The sequence below is a fragment of the Pomacea canaliculata genome, linkage group LG7, assembly GCF_003073045.1.
Source record: "Pomacea canaliculata isolate SZHN2017 linkage group LG7, ASM307304v1, whole genome shotgun sequence".
NCBI lineage: Eukaryota > Metazoa > Mollusca > Gastropoda > Architaenioglossa > Ampullariidae > Pomacea > Pomacea canaliculata.
Window position 1 is genome coordinate 19,725,895 of NC_037596.1, and position 7,349 is coordinate 19,733,243.

Here is a 7,349-nt window from a genome sequence, read left to right on the forward strand (position 1 = left end):
GATATCTTTCATGGGACACAGCAAGACCTTATCTTATTGAATAATTCAAATGGCAAGGCTGCAGACCGCATTTGTGCTGATGGCGGGCACCTCATTAGGATCAGTATTTACACTGCATGGAGGGAAACCTTTTATTTCTTTAGTTTTCAGACCAACGTGCTTGCTTATTGCATCTGTGAAGCGCTTCCAGCATACGTTAGTCCACTGTTATCTTTCCTTTCTCATTCCTGGTCTGTGCAGAGAATTCATTCTATCTTGGCCGGGGTGAGTCCGGCTGATGCTGGAAAAATTAAAAGCGCTCTATAAATGTGCTTCTTATTATTATGATGTCAAAGTAAAATCTTTGCTTAGTATTATTGTATCAAAGTCCTTGCTTTGGCCAAAGACAGCTAGAACCTCCTGAACAGAACATCAGTTTACTTTATTTCCAAGTTCTTGCAAAGTTCCAGTCTACCAGGATTGTCAGCAATTGTTCACCTGCAAGTGTAGTTTAATATGGTGAAATATGATACTTTGCAGTCCACTGTCAACTCTCCTCACAATCGTTCATTTCGTCATGTGTGCATGGTGGTTTACAAGCAATTTCTTCTATGGTCGTCTTGAATTGAGAGCAGCTCTGTCGTCACAGGCCGGAGGGGGGAACAATGGGAACTGTAATCACTCTGTTGGTGAATAGTGATCCCATATGTCACTGAGGGAAGAGAGTAGCGAGCAGTGATCCGTTACCGACAGGGGTGAAGTAAACAGATTTAGCCAGTGATGGAACATTCTGGAGGCTATACTGTCGTGTCTTCTCATATCTAGTGTCCAGATATATGTCGTCCCCTAACTTTTTTTTTCTTTTCTTTTTTTTAAAGGTCGCTGGGGAGTAAGGAGTGACTTTTCTCGGGGCCAGCTTGATATGTGAGGCGACGCCCCTCTCTGCCCCTCTGCCTTACCCTCTCCCAGCCCACTATGGATCTTATTCACGAATGCCTCTGCCGGCTTTTCAAAACGAGGCCTCATGGGCCTCTTGGTAACGAAGAAGAATGCCTTAGAGCTTCAAGAAAGCCAAATCTCACAGGCACTGGTGTGTGCTGTTCTATACAAATGATGACAGATGAGTTTTTTGGACAGACAGACAGACATGCTTCTAACCGCTCAGCTATTCGCTCCCCAGGACGTCACAAAGGAGTGTTCAGGCCGCCTGGTCCCATGAAGGATCTGGTCAAATCCATCCAGGACTGTCCTAGGTGGCGCTCCTTGGCCCATGCTGGGTCTAGTCAGGTCTCCCACCCCCGCGACCAGCACTGGCAGGCCACTGATTTCGTGGTCAACTAGTACTGGGGACGATGAGGACGATCTAGTGTCAGCACAAAACATAATAAAACACTTGCGAGTTTTATCTGATTATTATGCTGTGTCGTGTTTGTCCTGCTTGTCAGGTGTCCTGGGTTCACATCTCGTCTCGGACATGCTGTCCCTCTCTGTAGTGGCACCTGTTTCCGTGCTTTAGAGTTATGAGGCCTGGGAATATTTTGAGACTGCGCGGATTTATGGGAATACTGCAGAATGTGGCTGGGTGGCTCAAATGCAGTCGGTAGCGCGCATTGTTGTGCAGCAGTTTAGTCGCTGGCATTCTCTGCATTCGGCTTGAACCATGAAATTATTGTACTTTATTCTAGTCTGCATCCAATACTTAAAGCATAACAACGAAGACTGTTCATTTTCGTCGATCGACTCCTTTTAGAAAGACCCCAAGCATCAACAGTTCCAAGACAAGAAACTTGCTTGTTTTATCTGACTGGACATCGACAGGAATGTCAAGATATATTGGATATATTGATGGCTAGGAGCTCTTCATTGTCTCATTTCTATTTTGTTATCTGAACGTCAGTGTTTCGCATCCCTGCCTACAGGGTCAGTGATGGATCTCAGTAGCCAGATGTTTTGACAGCAAAATGTAATAAGAAACATTGTTTTCAAGAAAAGGGTGGGGTAAACAATGGTTTGTGGTGGTTTTTGGTGATAGATATGGCCAATAAGTAATGAAAATAACTCGTGACAAATTGAAAATAGTAGCACGTGACTAAGGTCAACACAAAGGGTTGATATCAACAACACAGAGTGCGGACATCAATAATACAGTTTGGATTCCAATAACACCAAGTCAGGACACCAGCAACACAGCGTGTGGACACCAAAAACAAAGGTGTGGACATGAACGGCACACAGTGTAGACACAGTGTAGACAATACAGATTCTGAAAGGCTTCAATGCACTTACATGCCAAATAAAGTCAGTTATGCCCTCTGAGTCATATTTCTTTATTCCTTGTTATGATCTCTTGCATGTCTGAATATTTCATGCTCAACCTATTTTTATCATTTTATTGAGGGCCAATAATGCGTATTAAGACTGAAATATTGAATGATCAAAAGAAACCCGGGCTTTCTACTAATTTAGTCACTAAAACATTTGCATCTGTGTATATAAGCTTGTTACAATCCGTTACAATATATACCGAGTCGTTTTTTCTCAACTGTAGACTGGTCTTTGTAGCCAGCTGCAAACTGTCATCTGAAGTTAAACGTAGAGTGATATTTCTAATCGAAAACTGGTCAACAGACTAGGTTAATCTTGATTGATATTTTTAATCGATAAAAAGTTGTAGTCATCAGACCTCATGGTCCGGTAGACTGGCGTTTTCATAGACTGGTATTTCTGGTCAGCACCAGACTCAGTGTCGTATGGAGCCTGTAGTCTGTTATAGTAGGTCTCTAAAGTTTGCTGTAGACTGACGAGATATTCCTCACAGCTTCATAGTTTCTTAACATTTGTGTCTCCGCTATACCATAGTTCGACAGTGGAATGCTCCTATGGTCAATGGCAGACGAGTCACATCTGTACCATTTCACTTTTTAATTAATATTTTTCTTGAATGTATTGAATTCTTTGACAAAAAGAAACGGGTTTAGTAGGACCCTGTTTCTTCAGCTGTCACCCGTGTATATAACGATTGTCACGATTTCAACTTGGACTCAAGTCATACCTGACCGAGTTCCTCTTCAATTTTTTAAAGTACACCAGATACCAGACACTTTAAAATAAACACAAGCGGGAGGAAAATAGTGACATCCCCCCAACCCTTTACACACACGCTGCAGTGAGGTGTCACGTGACTTGCTGACTGACTGCAATTCACGATCACTAGCGTGTGACGACCTCGTGTCATCAGTTGCCATGGAGACTTGTCGCCTACTCAGGCCTGACGAGAGGGGGGACAGGGTCTGGTGTACCCGGGCCCGCGGCTGTCAAGGGGTCCCGGCCTTGGTCAGTGGATTTTTTTCTTCTTCTCCTTTTCTTTTTCTTGTAAAGAAAGGTCTAAGGACAGAACACCAAGCATTACACATGCAGAAGTTGAGTTTGAGTGTAGATATTGAGATTTCGAATTGTAAACATACATTATATACTGGGAAAATAATTTACGATTACAAGTACAAGGGGCCCGGAGAGGTCGTCTGTCCCGGGGCCCGGGCTGGCTCTCGGCGGCCCTGCGCCTACTCGTAGCCTACTAGTTATGTTAGAGCATGTAGAGTAATCTTCTCTGTGCATTGACCTTTGCTACCTTAGACCAAGTCAAGTCGAGGAATCGTCTTTCTAACCATTGACCTTGCAGCAAATCAACGATTTCAGTCACGTGGGTGGAAGGTAGAGCGGCGGGGGTGTGTCTCATTTTTTAGTACTTAAAATAACGGTCAAGATTTTCCACATGACCGATTTGTGGTGCTCCTGTCCTTACAGTGGCAGTGGTGGTGTGGTTGTGAAGGGAGAGGGTCGCTGAAAGCCTGGGTCCCAAATCCGCAGTTTGTTAGACTGTTACTGGGTCTGGTCAAATTACCTCTGTTATTTTGAAATAAGAATATAAAAGTAACTATTATGTCATTTTTCAGCTAAAGCTGCATATTGCAAATAATCTTTAGAAACCAACTGTTCCTTCCTATCTATCACTATGTTTGAATGTAACAACGGCGCCTGAGGAATCTCCGCCTCCACCATCTATTATTCTATTTCAGACTTCCCCAACCATGCCTTGTTGAGCGTACTAATTAAAATTTATTACCACTTAATTATTACCATTTTGTCCTCCATACACACATCTGGCCCTCCTGACATATCGTTCACTCGCTGTAAGTTGACCCATTAAAACAGATGACTCTAGTGACATTAACTTCAAGCATACTAAAAACATTTTTTTTAAAAAGCAGGCATCAGGGAAAAAAAGCAAGATGGGGACAAGGGTGATGAGACCAAGCCGACTCACTGGCTGTGGTTGACTTGGAGAGGAAGATGGGGTCCGCAAAGACACACACATATCCGCAGCAAGAGAAACACCATGTCACATCGGTGGAGGCCAAGATCAACAACACTGCACCCACTATCGGTAGGCTCCAGGCCAGGGAGAGAGGAAATGTGTCACTGGAACCAAAGCAGATGTGCAAGTGAGAAGAAAGAACATCCTTTTGCACGTGTACAGTCCACAGACCAGTGTGGCAAAGTTAAACAACTAACGACTCCCCCGTGAGCTCGAAAGGTCCCTTGGGACATTGTGGGTCTTACCTATCCGCCACTTACACACCATTCAGTGTTTTAAATGTGCATTACAAATGTTTTCCCTGAGCCAGTGAGTGAACAATTTGTTAAGAAGTTTGTTTGTGAGCTATTCCCTCCTCTCTGTTTGTCGATTGTCGATTGTTCTATGTAACTCATGTTCTCCTCTTGACAGTTATTGTGCCACTTATAAAGAAACAATCTTTAGATTACAACTGCTTAAGGAATTACAGACCTGTCTTTTCTGTCTAAAGTTCTGCAAAAGATTGTTTTTCCCAGTGCATGGAGAGAGCAATCATCTCTTCAGTCCATTCCAGTCGGTCATAGAGAAGGCCATGTACTCAATCTGCACTTCTCAAAGTTGTAAAAGGATCTGCTCCACAAAGTGTCATTTCCGACCTTGCTAGACGTGTCAGCTGATCTGTCATTTGATACTGTGGATCATTCCATACCTCCACACAGACTTCAGCAGTCTTTTGGCATTTATCGTGTTCCTTTGTCCTCCTTTCGATCGTGTCTCACCGACCGAACCCAGACTTTGTGAATGGTGTTCACTAAGATGCTTCTGTCCCGACACACGTTGTCCCTCAGGGATCTGTACTGGTCCAATTCTGTTTGTGTTCTATACCTCCCCTCTGTCTGGTGTTATGTCACGCCGTTATGTCACATGTAAGTTATGTTGATGATACACAGCTTTATCGGTCAGCTCCACTTACAGAACTCTCTGGACCACTGACTCAGACACAGGAATGTATAGATGATGTAAAGTCCTGGATGCTCCAAAACAGACTGCAACTGAATGATATCAGCCACCCAAGCAAATTCATGCTGAAATTAATGAATAACCACATGAGCACCACTGCTAATTGATTGCAATCAGAAGAAACAAGCTGGCTTCAGGTAGGAGCAAAGTTGAGTGGATCTTTAACTATCGCATCCTGATAGAGAAGCATCTTCAGCACCAGCGGAAACGGATATAGAAATAATAGACTTTGAAAAGGCTTTGGGGAGAATCTTTGTAGTAAATAAGCAGCACATTTATTATTTTAAAAAAGGACATGGGCACAAGCATTGACAGGAAACTTGGGAAACTAAGGCTGTCACGAAACTTAAGTCGTTTAATGTCCGCCGTAAATCTCTCCAACTGTTTATGAGCCTTGTACTCAGAAAGTCTTCTTCCTTTCCTTCACCTGCTTCTACAACCCATCGGCCAAGGAGAAGAACAGTTTTAGGAGAACTTGCTCCCGAATCATCGAGGTGGATGAATGTGGCCTATAGACGCTGCGTGAGGTGTCGAATGTTATTTTAGTTTTCTGACATGGTCTGTCGGCGAGCTTTGAATAGTCCTTTCGGGTCTCCGGCTCTGTAAACACATAGGACACACAGGGTTAATTTTGCAAATCCTGAATACTTGTGAGAGAATGTAGGTCATATTGGTGCTTGTGTGGTGGGTGTGAGTGTACGATGGTCTACTTGTTGTCGGTATGTGTGGGTATAGATATGTAATGTGCTGGCTGGTGTTGGTATGTGTCGTAGGTGTGAGTGTACGATGGTCCAGCTGGTGTTGGTCAGGAATTCTATAGCAGGATATGTAAACAGCAGAATATGTGACCATGTCCATAATAAGGTCAGGGTATGGTCGGGGTTAGCTTATATTCTATAGCAGGATATGTGAACATCAGGACATAATAAGGTCAGGGTACGATCAGGAATTCTACATAGTAGGAACATGAACATATGTGAACATCAGTTGGTCAGGAATTCCAGAGTATCCTCTACAGTTCTATGTGACCATCTGGATATGTGAACATCAGTTGGTCAGGAATTCCAGAGTATTATCTACAGTTCTATGTGATCACCTACATATGTGAACATCAGCCCATCATAAATTCAAGTATGGTTAGAGTTACTATATTTTTTATAGCAGGATATTGTGAACATCAGTCCACAATAAGGTCAGGTCGCTGACGAAAGCATGAGCTTAGAGGACATGACACAAATGTCTCTTTCCAAAAAATACTAGAGGTCAGAGGTCAGAGATCAAACGACTGTCATGGGTTTGCTTGCATGTCTTTTCCCACTTACTTGCATTTCAAGATGGTGGCGTGTTTTCAGATAACACTGACAAAACAGGGAGGTCGATTTCTTTAGTAGCGCTCGTTTTTTCAAAAAAAGGATTACAGTAATAGTCTCTCAACTTTCACAAGCTGACACTTCTCTTAACCTGTGACCAGAATAGCGGAAGATTAATGTGAATTTCAGTTTAATTGTACCAGTCTCACATCATGACAGCCATATATTGTTTACAGAAAGCAGGTCGGGTATCACTGAGAGACAGAGTGCGCTCCAGTCTCCATTTACTTGTGTGCGTGTGTGTGTGTTTGAACGCGTGCGTGCGCGCCTTATATCTTGAATTTCACGTTTGTATGCACGAGTGTCTTGGTACGTGTGGTAGCTCTGTATTGTGCGTACCTTTGTGAGGAAATTCAAGCAGTACACATACCTCTGTGATCAAATCAAAGCAGTACATGTACCTCGGTAAGAAAATCATTCCACTCTAGTATCTCTGTGAGAAACTCCAAGCATTACACTACCTCTGTGAAAAACGCCAAGCATCACACAAGCATCACACAAGCATTACACAAGCATCACACAAGCATTACACAAGCATTACACAAGCATTACACTTACCTCTGTCGGAAAAGAAAGCTTTACTGTCAGAGAACTGCCTTATTTCCCTTGTAAGCCTAGTTCGTGGG

The 7,349-nt window shown here is 43.2% G+C and overlaps 1 long non-coding RNA gene across 1 annotated transcript; it reads right to left on the reverse strand.

Annotated features, from left to right (window-relative positions):
• Nucleotides 1-3,299: 3,299 nt before the first annotated feature.
• On the reverse strand, nt 3,300-5,204 carry LOC112568622. The gene is made up of 3 exons (XR_003100127.1): nt 4,826-5,204; nt 4,304-4,458; nt 3,300-3,363 (listed from the first exon to the last, which is right to left on the reverse strand). It is a non-coding gene; the product is annotated as an uncharacterized LOC112568622 (long non-coding RNA).
• Nucleotides 5,205-7,349: the final 2,145 nt, after the last annotated feature.